At 44.9% G+C, this 19115-nt stretch overlaps 1 pseudogene; it reads left to right on the plus strand.

The window, feature by feature from the left end:
- The first annotated feature begins 13859 nt into the window (after positions 1 to 13859).
- LOC140855830 (chaperone protein ClpB1-like) lies at positions 13860 to 17645 on the plus strand (annotated as a pseudogene).
- The last annotated feature ends 1470 nt before the right edge of the window (positions 17646 to 19115 follow it).

Below are 19115 nucleotides of genomic sequence, written 5' to 3' on the forward strand. Positions count from 1 at the left end.
GGCTTCGTACCGACAGAAGGTCGCTCGGTTACAACGCCAAGGTCCGACCAAAGCTTTTCAGGGCTGGTGACTTAGTCCTGAGGAAGGCAGAGGTCTCGAAGCCTCTGGACCAAGGGAAGTTGGCTCCAAACTGGGAAGGGCCCTACAAGGTGCAGACACTTATGGTCTGAGAGCCTACCGACTGGAGACCCTTGAAGGGAAACTCCATTCTCCGAACTTGGAACGCCGACAACTTGAAGTTGTATTACCAATGAACTTTGTACTTGCCCAGTTGGAATGCAAATCCGGTTTAAAATCTCGAAGTTTTAACTCTTCGACTAACGATCGGCGCTCGCCAAGGTCAAGCCCCGACATACCGACTTGGACTTGGTATCCGCCTGAAACCGGCGACCTTATCGTCGGTAACACGTCGGACCCTTACAAGGACCGATGCATCCGATGGACGGGAGTTGACACCCTTCGACTTTCGACGACGCATCGGACCCTTAAAAGGGCCGTGCATCTGTATTAACGGGAGTTGACACTCCTTCTACGGTCGAACTTTCGGGCCAGACCATCGGCTAACAAGCCGATCGGGCCCGACCAAAGAGAGGCGAAATGCCTGCGCGACCGACGTCGCGACTCCCGACCGAGCTACGGCCGGCCGGACGATATTCGGCTTACCACCGTCTATCGCACAAAGCATCCTCAGTCACATTCATGACTTACTGACGCGAGCTATGATCGATCGGATGATATTCGGCTTACCACCGTATATCAAGAGGCGCAGCATGAATACCCAACACAAGGGCATCGGGTCCGACTTGTCGTCGTTTCCCGACTAAACGCGCCACAAGACAACCGACTGAACGTGCCAGAAAAAACCGACTGCCAAACCTTCCGCCGGCGGTCGGTCGACTTCCGACTCAATGAACGCGCCCGACTCACGGTCGGGAAAAGGAAACCCGACTGACGACCTTGACTATCTAAGGCCGATCCAAAGTCGGGACTTACTCTACGTTCGTGACGGCACGAGTTGCCGAACGTCCTTACCGACCTATATGAGTTAGCACTTACGACGTTCTACAACGCACGAAGGAAAACAAGCAGAGAAAAAGTTCAAGTCCAAAAACTTTGATTTCGTTGAAGATCAAAATAAGATTTACAAAGGAAGGCCGAAGCCCGATTACAAGTCAGAGCAAAAACATAAAACAAAACCGACTAATCGTCAGAGTCGACATCCTCCACTGGACGGCGATGGGAGATAGTCGGCGGATCCGCTCTGACTTCTGCAGTCGGGGCTGATCTTCGACAGCCGGCTCTGCGTCCTCTTCGGCTTCCGCCCTGGTGGAAAGGCCTTCCGACACTGGTTCGGCCGCTTCCTCCAGCTGGGGCCTCGGACTCTGGCAGAACTATGCTGCTGAGATCCAGTTCGGGTACAAGCCTCGAACGGCTTCCCGAGCATCCTCGTACCCGACCCGGTACGAGAGGCCGCTCTCCAGAAGTTTTCTCGGTACTCTTCCGAGTCCCGAAGACTTCAACGGCCCGACTCAGAGCCTCCTTCGCCGACTCAGCCTCGGCCTTCGCGATGTCTGCGTCGGCCTGGGCGACGGACAAGCCTTCTTCGGCCTTGGCGAGATTTCGAGACTCACTCGGAGTTGCTCGCGTTCGGCCTCCAGCTCCTTGGCGATGCCGTCTCGCTCGTGTCGGAGCCGACGATGGTCCGGGACTTCTTCTTTGCGTCGTCCTTAGCCGACTGAAGTTCCGACTCTGACGACGCCAAAGCCCCCTTGAGTCGGGAGACCTCCTCCGAAAGTCGGGAGACCTCCCCCTCGAGTCAGCCCTCCCGGTCGACCGACTGCTGCAGCTGATCGACGAGGATGACTTTGTCGGCTTCAAGGGCTCCGACCTTGTCCCTCCACGCCGCGCGCATCTCGCCGAACTTCCGATATCCGGCCTCCAGCTCCGAGATAGTTGAAGACCAGCTGCACAAGGTGAAACCGACCAATAAGAAAGCAGGTTCATGAAAAACTGCATTAAAAAGCAAAGGAAAGAGAAACTCACCCGGATCATCATCGGATAGAACGACGCATGTCAGACACACGCTGGTTCTTCATTGCGTCGATGTCGGTGGGAAGGAGGAGCGCCTGGCACAATTTCCTGGCCAAGTCATGGTTGGCCAGGCCGACGCACCTTCGGGAAGGGAAGTCGGCCGATCCTCCGCCAGCCGACCGACCTTCGTCGCCCGACGCCATGGGGGCCTTGCCTCGGTTAGTTGCCCAGGCCCTGACGTCGGAGATTGACGGCAGGCTTGACCCCGACCGAGTCTCGACCGACGGTGCGGCGGCAGCGTGCGCGGTCGCTCGGGTTCGCGGGCCTCCTCTCGAACTTCTGAAGCCTGTGAGCAGCGGCGCGCCATCTGCAGACTCGGCAGCCCGTCTGTCGGTTGAAGCGGCGCCCTCGACCGACGGTCCCTCGGACGGGACATCGACGAGCACTGTCGGCGCTGACAGTGCAATCACCGGCTCTGCCTCCGACCCAGTCGGTTCGCTCGCGGAGCCGCACGGGGCCTCTTGGGAGGCTGCGACGGCCGGCGCCTTGCGCCGGCCTCTTCCTCACGGCGTACTGACGTATGTCAGCTGCCGACAGTCGTGTCCTCGGCGGCATATCTGAAAAGGACGATAAATGGTCAGTGCCGAAAAGAAAGACAAAAGAAGAAAGAGGTGTCGGAAAATGAAAAACCGACCTAAACGGGGACCGGGCTAAGGCCGGCGTCGTACAGGGCCTGCTCGGTGACAAGCTCGCTCTGCTTCGGCACGAGATGTCCTTCAGCCGGTGGAAGTCCTCCCGATCATTAGCCTCCACCCGACTGTTCTCATTCGGCTCGGTTCGGGATTCCCCCAACGGACGGGAAACCCCCAAGAAGCAGAAGACGACGCAAAGAAAAACTGATTCTTCCATCCGTGAATGGACGATGGAAGACCAGTAATGAAGAGAGCCCTTTCCGAGGAAGTACCACCACCCTCGGGCTTTAGGGTGGGGTCGGAGGACGAAGAAACTCGAAAAAGAGGACCCGAGGTTCGGTCGGCAAAAGCCGACACAAAAGTGCAAAACTGACTATCAGCCGAACCGAGTTCGGCGTAGTTGTGCCGGGCACAGCCCGTAATAGTCGAAGATATTTCGGACGAACTCCGGAACCGGAAATCGAAGGCCGGCCCGGGGTCCTCCAAGTAGAAGGCCACCTGGCCCTCGGGCGGGCTGTTAACCCGACCATCGGCGCAGGGGCGAACAGTCGAAACTGCTCCGGGATGCGGTACTGCTCCCGGAGCCGATCGACGTTCGGCCCCGAAAGTGAAGAAACCTCCACCTCCGGGGTCGACCGAGTGTCTTCGGTCGGCTCTCCCGACCGACTACCTCGTGGGGACGTCCTAGCCATGGATCAGACAGATGGCAAGGAAGAAGAAGAAGAAGGTGGGAAGATGACAATGGCCCTTAGGAGAAGAAGAAGGAACTGCAAACGAAGAGTGGAGCGGGAGAGTACCTGGAGCAAGGACTCACGCGGGCAGAGTTTCGACAGTAGAAATGAGGAGGGTAAAAAACCAAGTGGGGGCACTCTGTATATATAGTGCCCCCAACGGTCGAGATGAAGGCACGGCCAACGAAGACTCCTAGATCTTGCCGCGTGGCATCATCCGGGCCGTCCGTCGGTCCGACGGTTCGACGCACCTGCCTTCAGATCGTGCCACGTCACCTCCATCCGCTCCACCGAACCTGTCCCAATGGCCGCACGCCATGTGGCGTAAAGCCGCGACGTTTCGTATCCCCGAAGGGACGGCGGGAACGGCGGTTCCCTTCCCGATGGGACGAGACGTCTGACGCCGGCATTATGTCTGACGCCGGCGGGACGTCCGACACGGCGGGGCGTCCGACGCCGACATGACACCTGACACCGATGGGACGAGATGTTTGACGCCGACTTGACGTCTGACGCCAGCAAATCGCTCGGCATTTATGAGACGCCTGACACCGTATCAACCGACGGTACGGTCAGATCTTGGCATACGACGAATCCACTCCTTTTCGCCCGGGATTGCTGCCCAAATAAAAGCATCCGTCAGCTCACCGTCCGACTCAGGAGTGGAGGGGGCAACTGTTGGGGAATACCCACCGACCCGACCGATGGCCGAGGGACCGACCGACCGACCAACGACCGGAGGGACCGACCGACCGACTGAGAGTCGGAGCGACCGACCGACGGACCCATCACCGACCAATTATCAGCCCACGACCGACTGAGATGTGTCGGTCGGACGTACTCTTCCCGACCGACTGGACCTGGAAGCCTGATAGCCGACTCACATAAGACTCGCCGACCAACGGAGGAGCCCGACGCCACTCAGCTAGCCACCGACCTAGGGTCGGTCGACTCCTCCGGTCGCCGTACAGCCGTCAGAGCTTGTCAGTTCTGACAATAACATGCGGCGCTACCACCTAGGGGTATTGTCTCGCCTAGGGCGTTGTCAACTCTGATGATTTGATAGCCCCACGGCGACATGACACTTTCACGGCGACTCTGACAGTCTACAGTGAGTTGACAATTCCTCAATTGTCCGCGCCATTAATGACGGCGCCATACTTGCTCCACTATATATATCGGGAAGGCAACAGTGCAAGGGACCACAGTCCATTTCTCGACTTCAAAAACGATAGGCTCGCTTCTCTCTCTCTCTTCTTCGATCGAGCTCTCTGTCTTCATTTCACTGTTGTCCAGTCACCTCTCTGACTTGATCGTCGGAGGGTCCCCGCCGGAGCCGCCTTCGATCAGTGTGGACTTCTCATTTTGCAGGTGCACGTTCTCTGACGATCGGACGACGAAGCGATTGGTGGCAACAATATCAAAAATCCAGGATCGTAAAGGAAAAATTTCATAAACTTTAAAAGTATGCTTGATGAAGAAGAATACGATGCAGAAGAGAAGTAAGATATTTTATTGAAATTTTTTCCTAAAAATCGAATTTTCTCTCTTCCCCCTTTCTTTATGTCGTAGCAGTATCGATGAATTTTTTACAACTTAATGGGAAGGGATAGGACTTTTATTTGTAGACCTTTATCGGTACTCCCATCAAGTAACTGGATGAGATTTGACTTCTATTTGAATTCAAGTTGATCATTATCTGAATTCAAAGTTGATGATAAACCCAAGTTCATGATAAACCAGGCCACTTAATCGGATATTATCCAACATTATTTTCTAGTATGATTAGATATATTAAAATTAGATAGATTGAAATCATTTTTTATGAGCAAAAGAAAAAAGAAAAATGTTTGGCAGCCCTTTTATACTCCCTACTTCTATTCTTTTTCTCTGGGTTGAAATGTTTTCGCATGGACCCAATCAGTCTTCTCAAGCAACTATGCCATGCCAGCCTATCTTCCTTAATCATTCCTAATCTCTAAATTAGCCATGCAATCAAGTCATATAAGTAGGGTGATAGAATTCTTCATCTATTTACATCTAAAATTTGATCAATCTATCTTTCTTGTATTTCCAACTAAAATAATTTTTATTATCATAATATCATCGTAGTTTTATCTTAATGCTTTTGTTAGATTGGTTGCTGAGAACGACTTTACAACCCTATCACAATATCTCATTGTAATTATACATGAGCTACCCTTTCTATTTTTTTTATTAAATGCAATTTCATTTCTTCTTCCCTTTACTCTACACCGAAATTATTTTTTTATCCTTGTATCCTGATACTGCTCTCTCTCTCATGTTTTTTTTCAGAAAATAGATTTTGTGTTCTCCTCTAAGGCATGCCAATGGAATTGACGTGGCATTAATAACCATTCCCATTGACTGAAGTGATAAATACTCTTAATTCCTTCATTTTTTTATTTTTTCTTTTATTAAATTTGGTCCTATTTTTTTTTTTCTTTTTGTTATCATAAAGTCATCTATTTATCTTTTAATATATCTTAACTTTACAAAATAAATCTATAATGGCAAGGATATGTCTTGCCATTTTTTATTCAATATTCTATTATAGCGTGTTTTTTATAGAGAACTAGTGATTTATCCTTAGTTCTACTTTCAACTTAAAAGCAGCTCTTCAATTGAATTTTATTTAAAAATAGCTCTCCATTTCAAACATAAATTAAAAGCAACTCTCTATTTTTGGCTAAAATTATTCTTATACCCTTATACCATTATAATATAAGATATTATTCTTTTACAATAAGACAATATTACATTATATTAGTACAATATTCTTTTACAATAATGCAGTGTTGCTTTATTATATTATATTAGTGTAGTATTTTTTTACAATAAGACATTATTATATTATATTAACATAGTATTTTTTTATAATAATACAGTATTACTTTATTGTATTATATTAATACAGTATTTTTTTACAATAAACTAATATTATATTATCATAGTGTAGTATTACTTTACAAAAATGCAGTATTATTTTAAAATAGTGTAACAGTGTAGTATTACTTTATAATAGCGCAGTACTGTTTTATAATAGTGTACTATTATTTTATGATAGCGCAGTATTATTTATAATAGTGTAGTATTACTTTATAACTGTAAAGGCAATTCGGTCATTTCATGCCATTTGAGAAGTTGCTTTTAAGTTATGTTTCAAATGGAGAGTATTTTTTTTCTTGAAACTTAAATAGAGAGCTATTTTTAAGTTTAAACTCAATTAAAAATTTCTCATTAATTTATTATTTGATTTATTTAAAAAATAAATTTTATGAATAGAATTAAATTACTTGTTTAATAAACATATTGGATCCAAATCTGAAATTTTAATCTATTAGATTTGGATTGATACATTTTTCATCTGATATGACCTATATTTGATTTGATTTTAATCGGATTGTGGCCACCCCAAGTCGCCATATATGTGATTAGTGGAGTTTACAATTTTTAATGTGTCGAGATCATATCATAGATACCGTTTTATTTCTTCTTTGAATATAGTAATTAACTTGTTCTTTATTGGAAAAAAAAGATTTTTCACAAAAAAACATATCCTAAACTAGTTCAATTCCTTGCTCTAGCAGGAATCTGATTTGAAATTCATATTTATAGAAGAAGATGCAAATGAAAATATTGTAACTTCCAAATTACTGCCGTTAGACACATCCAAATCCTCATCTCAGTCTTTGGGGATTATCAAGAAGAAGTCCAAAAAAAAAAAAAAACCTGTCTTCTATGGCCCAAAAAAAGAAAGGAAAAAAACTCTGCCAGTTTCCGTCGGATGTAACGTAACAACAAGGGCCCCGCTGATGCTTCGCCTCCCGCGCCCGTACGCCTGAGCGGCACATCCTTTTGGTACCCCCCAAGAACCCTTTTACGTCAACCAACCATATGGAAACGACAAAACCATTAAGCCCGCAATCACGTCATACAAGTAGATGAGATTTCAGAATGTGAAACATTTCCCCAGTCGCTAAAATTCCTGAGGACCAAGGCAACCAACCCAAAAAAAACTGCAGTATACGTGTCAATATCAGAATCAAAATCCGCTCCATCCGACCGTCCACGTCCCGTGGCCTCCGAGGCCCAGAACTCTCTCGCCTCCTCCAGCCCTTTCTGGCACTTTCAAGGATCCCACTGGTTGCGTGGCGAATCCTCTCCCTCCCCTCTTTATAAGTGGGTTAATGGTCCAGTAATAATATTTTTTATATTATATATGGATGACATTCTCTTAATCGAGAATGTGTTCCTACATTACAGAGAATAAAGATTTGGCTATCGTCACAGTTCTCCATGAAAAATCTGAGAGAAGCTTCCTACATCCTAGGGATGAAGATCTATAGGGATAGATCCAAAAAATTGCTTGGCTTATCCCAGTCCACGTACATTGTACTATGCTGAAAAGGTTCAGCATGGAGAATTCCAAGAAAGGCTATCTACCGATAGGCCATGAAATTTCTCTCTCGAAAAGAGATTATCCGACAACACCTCAAGAGAGAGAGCGTATGGGTAGGATTCCATATGCTTCGACAGTGGGATCTATCATGTACGCCATGACATGTACACGACCAGATGTGACATACTCACTAGGGATAGTGAGTAGATACCAATCTGATCCAGGGAAGAATCACTGGAAGGTTGTTAAAACCATCCTGAAGTATTTAAGAAATACTAAGGATCAGTGGCTTGTTTATGGTGAATCGGACTTGAGACTTATAGGATTTACAGACTCTAGTTTTCAGTCTGATTGCGATGACAGCAAGAGTGTATCAGGATTTATTGTTACCCTTAATGGTGGGGCTGTCTGCTGGAAGAGTTCTAAGCAGCACACTGTGGCTGATTCAGTATGCGAGGTAGAGTATATTGCTGCATCAGATGCTGCCAAAGAAGCGGTGTGGCTGAGAAAATTCATCACCGAGCTCGGAGTAGCACCCTCCCTTGTTGGTCTAGTTTTGCTCTACGGTGACAGCTCTGGAGTCATTGCTCAGGCGAAGGAACCGAAGGCACACCAGCGGATGAAGCATATTCTGCGCCGCTACCATCTCATCTGGAAGATCGTGGATCGAGGTGACGTCGACCTTCAAAAGATCGATGGGAAGGAGAACTTGACCGACCCATTCACTAAAGCTATTGCGGTGAAGGAGTTCAACGACTATAAGTCGAAGATGGATATTAGATACTGCATCGATTAGCTTTAGACCAAGTGGGAGATTGTTGGAAATAGTGTCCCAAAGTCAATCGTCAGCCTGTTGACGGTTGTGCTCCTTTTGTATTAGTACATGAATTATAAATAAATAAAAATTATTTTGATATTTTTTCATCACAAATGTTTCATCTTCTAATGAACTCCTGTGTTGTGGTGAAGTCCTTAGGACTATTTAGACTCGACAAAGGAGGATTTGTCGCTTAGTCCTTAAACCTGTTCGCGATCAAATGATACGTTGTTACCAAGAACGACAACGTTTATCGAGCATAGGTCGTTGTGTGCCATATGGGTTGGTTGTCCTCATAACCAAGGAGTGTGGAGACACTGGTATGGCATACAGATGAGATGTAATGGTACATCTGCACTGAACGTGACCGACTCCGGAGTTATTTCTGCTGTCAAGATTTGCTCCGATGGGATATGCGTATAAATGTCCCTCCGATCTGAGACCGCCACGGTGACTTGCAAGCAACTCACTGCACTTAGGCACTGGACTACCTGAATTTCTAATTCAGTGACGGAAGGCTGCTGGGTGTAGTCAAGTACTTGACTTGTCGGTGCATGTGTCAAGATGGGATTGACCACTCCAGTTTAGGAGCTGTGTACAGTCGTGTTTCAATTTAGCAAAACCTTGGCCAGAGTAGTTCTAGTGAGGTGTCACAGGACTAATTGAGTTGAGCACGATTCGGATGATCTCATCAGGGTTGACAGTTTAACCCTGAGTCATCCTAAACACAGGGGTCAAAAGGGATGAATTATATGGTAACCATATTCACGTAGGTTCTGAATGTTGCGATTGCGACTATTCGACCTATCCGATCGTCGGGTACCATTGCTAGATGGTCACTTCGATTAGTACAGGAATTGGTTCCTGTGCTACCGGCTTAGGTTCGAACCTGCGGGGTCACACACATTAGAGGTTTCTTTCTGATCTGATGGCTGATTATGAGTCTTATGTGTCTGGAACTCTATGATTGAGAATTAAGATTCTCTGATCATGAGTTTCACACATTTTGGGTACCGGGGGTCAAAATTTTGAATTTCCAAATTTTGAATTTGAAATTTGAACTCTTTGATCAGGATTTCATATCGATGGTCCTGATGCCTAATTGCCCATCGGATTTGGACTCAATATTTATGAGAGGTTTAATTAGTGATTTGATCTCTAATTAACTCAATTTGATTGAGTAATTATTTTTAGATTAATGTCCAATTGAATTGGATTCAGTTTGGATTGACCCGATTAGGTTAAGTGTTGATCTAATCGCTAAGGTGGTTTAGTCTCTGATTTGATCAGAGGTTGGTTTTAGTTAATTCCTGATTTGATTAGAATTTTATTAGCCTAATTCAGCCTAATTGTGTTGGGTTTAATCTGGTCTAATTGTGCTTAACCTATTTTAATTAGGTTGGCTCAATTTCAATCAAACCACCTTGTTTTAAATTCCCTGCACCACCCAACTTCCTTGTGCCCATTTGAATTCACGAGAAAAAATTTTCTCGTGAATTTTCTCCCCACGCAAAACTCTCCTCTCGTCCATGTTTTTGTGCGCGAATTATTTGGATTAACTTGGTTTGTTACCCATCCAATTCAAAGGAGTTTTGAATTTGAATGGATAACCAAATAACCATGGCGCCAGCTTATTCCTCTTTTGTGCGCCCCATATTCCATCACGAGAAATGGTTTCTCGTGAAAGTCTCCACGCACAAAAAAGGGCCACGCCTTCTCTTCTTTCTCGCATAAATGGATGAGGATAAGATTGGTTGGCACTTGAATTCAAATTTGATTTGAATTCAAGTGAGCAACAACCTCTTCTTATCCACTCACACTCTTTCAACATCTTTTGCGATGTTTTATAAAATGAGAAAGGGAGGGGGCGTAGGCAATAAGAAGAAAGCAGAGATAAGGGGTGTGGGGAGGTTTTGAAAAAAATTTTGAAGTGTTCAAAATTTACCGAGAGGAGAGAAAAAGGAGAGAGAAGTGGGCGCAGAGTTTTTGGTGTGTACCCTAGGGTTTCTACCTAGGGTTCGGAAAGTGAGATTGGTGTGCCACGAGTGTCGTGAGTCCACCAAATTTTAGAGAGAGATCCATCAGCCTCTCAACCAACCGTGCAGATGATCCATAGCATCCGAGAAGTCGGCACACATCGATCGAAGGAGTTCGATCAACATCAGCCATCAAAAGGGTGAAATCACGAACTAGCATTCGTGAGGAATCGATCAGACGGGAGTTTTGTGTGGACGATCCGCAGAGGCCAGATACTAGTGTGACTGTGACGTGATAATCAGAGCCCCCCCGACGATGATCAGATTGTGGTGATCGACTATCCGCAAAAGGTGATGTGTTCTGAACACAGTACATTAAAAAGTTTACTGTTTCAAATTTGAATTTCAAATTTAAATGCATGCTGTTGTATCATATTTAGATCCTAGTATAGAGATTAATTAGTATTAATTAATAAGATTAATTATAATTCTGTTGTAAAATAGTAATTTTGAAAAAAATTTAAAATTACCATTTTGCCCCTGCACTGAATTTTCGCTTCACCGACGTCTCGGCAGTCGAATACCAACGTATAGTCGGTCAGACCACCCAAACACCATACGACCGCTATGGGCAGTTGTCCTATCAAGGACATGCGGCACGGCTGTCCTGGGGCACTGTCCTGCCAAGGACAGGGATTAATCCCAACGACTTGACAGCCCATGACAGTTTGACAGCCCGCGGTGATTTGACAGCCCCGATGATTTGACAGCCCCCCGATGATTTGACAACTCCCTAGTTGTCTGCATCATTAATGACGGGACCATACCACGTTCCACTATAAAATGGGGTAAGGCAACATGTATGGATAAGCTTTCTCAAGCTCTCTGAAACGCCCCTAAGCTCTTGAGCTCTCTCACTCTCTCTCCCGTTGAGCTCCTGATTTTTCACTGTCGTCTAGTCTCCTCTCTGGCTTGACCATCGGAGGATCTCCGTCGGAGGCATCTCCGGTCTGTGAGGACTTTTCTTGCAGGTATGCAACACCGACGATCGGACGACAGGAGGATTGGCCGCAACAGTAATTATACATGAGCTACCCTTTCTATTTTTTTTATTAAATGTAATTTCATTTTTTCTTTCCTTTACTCTACACCGAAATTATTTTTTTTATCCTTGTATCCTGATACTGCTCTCTCTCTCTCTTGTTTTTTTCAAAAAAATAGATTTTGTGGTCTCCTCCAAGACATGCCAATGGAATTGACGTGGCATTAATAACCATTCCTTCATTTTATTATTTTTTCTTTTATTAAATTTAGTCCTATTTCTTTTTTCTCTTTTTGTTATCATAAAGTCATCTATTTATCTTTTAATATATCTTAACTTTACAAAATAAATCTATAATGGCAAGGATATGTCTTGCCAATTTTTATTCAATATTCTATTATAGTGTATTTTTTTATAGAGAACTAGGGATTTATCCTTAGTTCTACTTTCAACTTAAAAGCAGCTCTTTAATTAAATTTTATTTAAAAATAGCTCCCCATTCCAAACATAAATTAAAAGCAACTCTCTATTTTTGGCTGAAATTATCCTTATAACCCTTATACCATTATAATATAAGGTATTATTCCTTTACAATAAGACGGTATTACATTATATTAGTACAGTATTCTTTTATAATAAGATAGTATTATATTATATTAACATAATATTTTTTATAATAATACAGTATTGCTTTATTATATTATATTAATATAGTATTCTTTTACAATAAGCTAATATTATATTATCATAGTGTAGTATTATTTTACAACAATGCAGTATTATTTTAAAATAGTGTAACAGTATAGTATTATTTTATAATAGTGCAGTACTATTTTATAATAGTATAGTATTATTTTATGATAGTGCAGTATTATTTTATAATAATGTAGTATTACTTTATAACTGCAGAGATAATTTGGTCATTTCATGCCATTTGAGGAGTTGCTTTTAAGTTATGTTTCAAATAGAGAGTATTTTTTTTCTTGAAACTTAAATAGAGAGCTACTTTTAAGTTTAAACTTAATTAAAAAATTTTCATTAATTTATTATTTAATTTATTTAAAAAAATAAATTTTATGAATAGAATTGAATTACTTGTTTAATAAACATATTGGATCCAAATCTGAAATTTTAATCTATTAGATTTGGATTGATACATTTTTCATCTGATATGACCTATATTTGATTTGATTCTAATCGGATTGTGGCCATCCCAAGTTGCCATATATGTGATTAGTGGAGTTTACAATTTTTAATGTGTCGAGATCATATCATAGATAGCGTTTCATTTCTTCTTTGAATATAGTAATTAACTTGTTCTTTATTGGAAAAAAAAAAGATTTTTCACATAAAACATATCCTAAACTAGTTCAATTCCTTGCTCGAGCAGGAATCTGATTTGAAATTCATATTTATAGAAGAAGATGCAAATGAAAATATTATAACTTCCAAATTACTGGCCGTTAGACACATCCAAATCCTCATCTCAGTCTTTGGGGATTATCAAGAAGTCATCTGCTTTTTGGCTTTATTTTTTCTTCTTTTGAGATTTGGTAATTATCACTGTTTTTATGCTCCACACCTTCTAACCTCTTTATCTTACTTTTGCCATTAATGTATAAAGTAAATTCTGCTCCTTACCCACCCCCCACCCCAACCAAAAAAAAAAAAACCTGTCTTCTATGTCCCAAAAAAAGAAAGGAAAAAAACTCTGTCAGTTACCGTCTGATGTAACGTAACAACATGGGCCCCGCTGATGCTTCGCCTCCCTGCGCCCGTACGCCTGACCAGCACATCCTTTCTGGTACCCCCCCAAGAACCCTTTTACGTCAACCAACAATATGGAAACGACAAAACCATTAAGCCCGCAATCACGTCATACAAGGAGATGAGATTTCAAAATGTGAAACATTTCCCCAGTCGCTAAAATTCCTGAGGACCAAGGCAACCAACCCAAAAATAACTGCAGTATACGTGTCAATATCAGAATCAAAGTCCACTACCATCCGACCGTCACGTCCCGTGGCCTCCGGAGGCCCAGAACTCTCTCGCCTTGTCCAGCCCTTTCTGGCACTTTCGAGGATCCCACTGGATGCGTGGCGAATCCTCTCCCCTCCCCTCTTTATACTCCCTTCCCCCCCCATCCCTGCCATCAGAACCGAAAAAGAACAACAATACTGCTACCTCTATCGTTGATCCACTCCCAGAATAAAGAAAACTATCCCTCTAGTTTTTTATTCTTTCAGTCCGGTATACGTACGTCGAAGCCATGAATCCGGATAAGTTCACCCACAAGACCAACGAGGCCATCGTCGCCGCCCATGAGCTAGCCACCAACAATGGCCACGCCCAGATCACTCCTCTCCACCTAGCCGTTGCCCTCGTCGGCGACACTGCCGGCCTTTTCCGGCAGGCCATCTCCAACGCCTCCGGTGGCGTCGGCGACTCCACCATCGCCTCGGTAGAGAGCGTCCTCAACCGCGCCCTCAAGAAGATCCCCTCTCAGCACCCCGGCGCCGGACGAGGCCCCGGCCTCCACTTCTCTCATTAAGGTCATCCGCCGCGCTCAGTCCTCCCAGAAGGCCCGCGGAGACACCCACCTCGCCGTCGACCAGCTCATTCTTGGCCTCCTTGAGGACTCCCAGATCTCCGATTGCCTCAAGGAGGCCGGTGTCAGCGCCGCTCGAGTACGCTCCGAGGTCGAAAAGCTTCGGGGGAAGGAGGGCAAGAAAGTGGAGAGCGCCTCCGGCGACACCAACTTCCAGGCGCTCAAGACGTACGGCCGGGATTTGGTCGAACAGGCGGGGAAGCTCGACCCGGTGATCGGCCGGGACGAGGAGATCCGCCGCGTAATCCGGATTCTCTCGCGCCGTACCAAGAACAACCCCGTCCTCATTGGTGAGCCCGGCGTCGGCAAGACGGCTGTCGTGGAGGGCCTCGCCCAGAGGATTGTGAGGGGTGACGTCCCCAGTAACCTACTAGATGTTCGACTCGTGGCCCTAGACATGGGTGCTCTCGTTGCGGGCGCCAAGTATCGGGGCGAATTCGAGGAGCGACTCAAGGCTGTGCTCAAGGAGGTTGAGGAGGCTGAAGGTAAGGTCATCCTCTTCATTGATGAGATCCACCTCGTGCTTGGCGCTGGACGCACTGAGGGTTCCATGGATGCTGCGAATCTATTCAAGCCGATGCTTGCTAGAGGGCAACTCCGGTGCATTGGAGCGACCACGCTGGAGGAGTATAGGAAGTACGTGGAGAAAGACGCCGCCTTTGAACGAAGGTTCCAGCAAGTCTATGTGGCTGAGCCCAGTGTGGCGGACACCATTAGCATACTTCGAGGGTTGAAGGAGAAGTACGAGGGGCACCATGGTGTTCGGATTCAGGACCGGGCTCTTGTGGTCCGCTGCCCAGCTCTCCGCTCGATACATTACAGGTAATTTGAGTGCTTCTGGGTTTAGTTTATGGTATTGCAAGAATTTTATCTTTCTAGAAGTTTATTTTTTATCTTGACTTCGTTTCTGAGGATCGTTTTCTTATTCCAGTCTTTTTTTTTTTTTCCTTCTCCTAAATTGAGTTTTTTTGGCGGTGAAAATTTGATCTTTCAAATGATTTGAAGTTGAATTATTCTCATTAGGAATGTAGTTCAAAGGATTGTTTCCTAGTTCCGGTTCTTATGCCTTCTAGTTCGAGGAAATTTAATCTTTTGAATACATGAAGTACAATTGTTGTCGCTACAACTTTGTTTCTGAGGATTGTTTTCTTTTTGCTCTGCGAAGGCCGACACCTGCCTGATAAGGCCATCGATTTGGTTGATGAGGCTTGTGCTAATGTGAGGGTGCAGCTTGATAGCCAGCCGGAGGAAATTGATAACTTGGAAAGGAAGAGAATCCAATTGGAAGTCGAATTGCATGCGCTTGAGAAGGAGAAAGATAAAGCCAGCAAAGCACGGCTGTTAGAGGTGGGTATCTGTTTCCAAAGAGCTAATTTTCGGCCTTTTTTTTTCTTTCTTGGGAATTTATGCAAAACGATGTCTCTGTTTGGATGGTATTGATGAGTCTCCTAACAATGTGGGTGTATCGGTGGCTAATTTCAGGTTAGGAAGGAACTGGATGATCTGAGGGATAAGCTACAACCACTCATGATGAAGTACAAGAAGGAGAAGGAAAGAATTGACGAGATTCGAAGATTGAAGCAGCGCCGTGAGGAGCTTCTCTTTACTTTGCAGGAGGCAGAGAGGAGAATGGATTTGGCACGTGTTGCAGACCTACGATATGGAGCCTTGCAAGAGATCGATGCTGCTATTTCAAGGCTTGAAGGGATGCCGGTGAGAACTTGATGTTGACCGAAACAGTGGGGCCTGAACAGATTGCAGAGGTATGTGTATTGAGGGTACTTTGGTATGAGAATTGTTATGGTATTGTTGTATCGTTTGCTAACCAGAGTTTGGTTTAGGTTGTGAGCCGATGGACTGGCATTCCAGTGACCAGGCTGGGCCAAAATGAGAAGGAAAGGCTGATAGGCCTTGCAGAGAGGTTACACAAGAGAGTTGTAGGCCAGGACCAGGCGGTTGATGCGGTGGCCGAGGCTGTGTTGAGGTCGAGGGCTGGTCTAGGTCGGCCCCAGCAACCAACCGGCTCCTTCCTCTTCTTAGGTCCCACCGGTGTTGGTAAAACAGAGCTTGCGAAAGCTCTTGCTGAGCAACTCTTCGACGATGAGAACCTCCTGATTCGCATCGATATGTCAGAGTACATGGAGCAGCATTCGGTTGCCAGACTCATTGGTGCACCACCAGGGTAGGCATATCTTGTGCGGCCTTTCTTTGTTTCTTCCTTCTTACCGTTCCCATAGCTGGATGCTTATACTCGTGGGTTTTCAGGTACGTTGGTCACGAGGAGGGCGGACAGCTGACGGAGGCTGTGAGGCGGCGGCCGTACAGTGTCATCTTGTTCGACGAAGTGGAAAAAGCGCATGTTGCTGTGTTCAATACCCTTCTTCAAGTCCTTGATGATGGAAGATTAACCGATGGCCAAGGGAGGAAAGTGGACTTCACCAACACGGTTGTCATCATGACTTCAAATCTTGGGGCAGAACATCTCCTTGCAGGAATGGTGGGCCAATCTTCGATGCAGATTGCACGAGAACGAGTCATGCAGGAAGTATGCAATCGAGGCATTCTGATTCTTGTTTTTAGCTGTGGTGATGTTCGATATTGATTTTTAATGCTGGACAAATTGTTTATGCCATCTTTGCAGGTGAGGAGGCATTTTAGGCCGGAGCTGCTGAATCGGTTGGATGAGATAGTGATCTTTGATCCTCTGTCGCATGAGCAACTTAGGAAGGTTGCCAGGCTCCAGATGAAGGATGTTGCTGTCCGTCTTGCAGAAAAGGGCATTGCTCTAGCTGTATCTGATGCTGCTCTGGATGTTGTTCTAGCTGAATCATATGACCCTGTAAGCACCCATTTCAACTCCTCCATCCATTATTGACTCTTATTTTTGCTGCTTTATAGAGGATTTGGGTACTGATGGGAATGTGTCTCTTGGGCTTCTCAGGTGTATGGTGCAAGACCGATCAGGAGATGGTTAGAGAAGAGAGTGGTGACTCAACTGTCCAAGATGCTGATACGAGAAGAGATTGATGAGAACTCCACCGTGTACATTGATGCAGCTGTTGGGCAGAAAGAGCTGACATATAGGGTGGAGAAGAATGGAGGGCTTGTGAATGCTGCTACTGGGCAGAAGTCTGACGTCCTGATTGAGATCCCTGATGGGGCGGTCCGCAGTGATGCAGCCCAGGCAGTGAAGAAGGTGAAGTTACTGGCAGATGAGGAGGATGTTGACATGGACGACGAGTAGGTGTAAGCCGTGCGGATGTGAATTGTGTTTTGGTTTGAAGAATGGTCTCAGAGGAGACCAGACCCAATTCCTTTTTTTTTTTAACAAAAAAATTCCCGTCATTCTGGATGATGATGGACATGTTGCTTGATCAAAGTGGGTGAAAGAGGTGTTACTGTCCTACAATTAACTTTTCACTTTGTGATGGCAATTTGGTGTAAGTAGGATGTTTTACAAGGAAAAATTTTTAGTGCATATAACGAATGTGTCATCGTGGTTTTTTTTTTTATTTTGTATGTTATTGAGCCTTGTCTCAAGATTGGGAGAGAGGGGGCAAAATTTGGATGGAAATTACTGATCTGGTTGTTGCTAAAGTGGTTTGGTTTGTTAATTTAGATTTTGCGTCTCTTGGAGAGTTTTAACCTGCTCGGCTTTGTGGTTTCTTGGTTCTGCGAGCTTGTTCGTTTGATTGTTTGAACGGAAGTTGCAGTGTAGCTAACGTAGGGCACAGATCGTGCCATTGGAGCAATTGACCGGGGAGATGAATGGGTTCTGTGGAGCAATCGGCCCCGAGAGCGGGGAGCTAGTTTGATGCGCAAAATTATTTAGGAGTCCATTTTAAAAAATTATAGTGGTTTGCGGCAGCAAGGAGCGGTGATTTTCGGGCTTTGAGGGTCGGGACGTGAATATCAGTAATGCCCACACTCGTGTATGATTGGTTGGTGGGAGTTGTAAAGGGTCGGATTTTAATCCGTTTTTGTTCTTCTCTTCCTCCTGAGTTGGTTTCCCCTATGTCGCTCCTGTAAATGAGTTTCTATTTTTTCTTTGCAACTATTACCCAAAAAAAAAAAGCGTTTGAAATGGGCATTGGGGCGAGTAGATTCCATTCAATTTGAAATGGGAATAGAGGGATAAGTAACTTCCATTTTTGGTTGGGAGGAGTTTTCTCTTTATTCGGATTTCATAGTTGAGCTAGAATTCTTCAATTTTCCGAAATCCAAATCCCACTCTTTCAATTTCATTTCGATTTTGATATTGATTTCATGTATAAATCAAATACGTGTGATCATTCCGATCCTCATTTCAATTTTAGCCATAAATTAAATCCTAAACATGGTGTCAAGATGGATGAGTGGCTAAATACTGAGGCACAAGAAGCAAGCAAGAAAAATAAATAGATGGTGCTAGCATGAGCAGGATGCGTGTAGGTTGTAGCATGCAATAGTTGCCACCCCAAAGTACACACATGTTCAAGTTTTTTGTTATAATAAACATGGAGCCTACTCTATTTAATCTGATCTCACTTGTGCCAGACTGCCTGAGTTTAGGGCCCCAAGTAGACCAAGCTCTCACGGAATAGAGACTTCGCCAATAGGGCACTGAAATGAGGGTGGATACGTGGATAAGAGTTGGTATTGTCGGAGCAAGCATTGGCGGTACCAAGGATTGGGCGCGAGCAACATTTCTGCTGAAAATTTTGTTTCATAAAGCTAGAATCCTTGGCAGGACAAAAGGGTGATGACCCAAGGAGGGACTTGGATCTTGTTGGCAGTAAATGAAGGCATCAAGCTA

Source organism: Elaeis guineensis, chromosome 2 (assembly GCF_000442705.2).
Source record: "Elaeis guineensis isolate ETL-2024a chromosome 2, EG11, whole genome shotgun sequence".
Classification (NCBI taxonomy): domain Eukaryota; kingdom Viridiplantae; phylum Streptophyta; class Magnoliopsida; order Arecales; family Arecaceae; genus Elaeis; species Elaeis guineensis.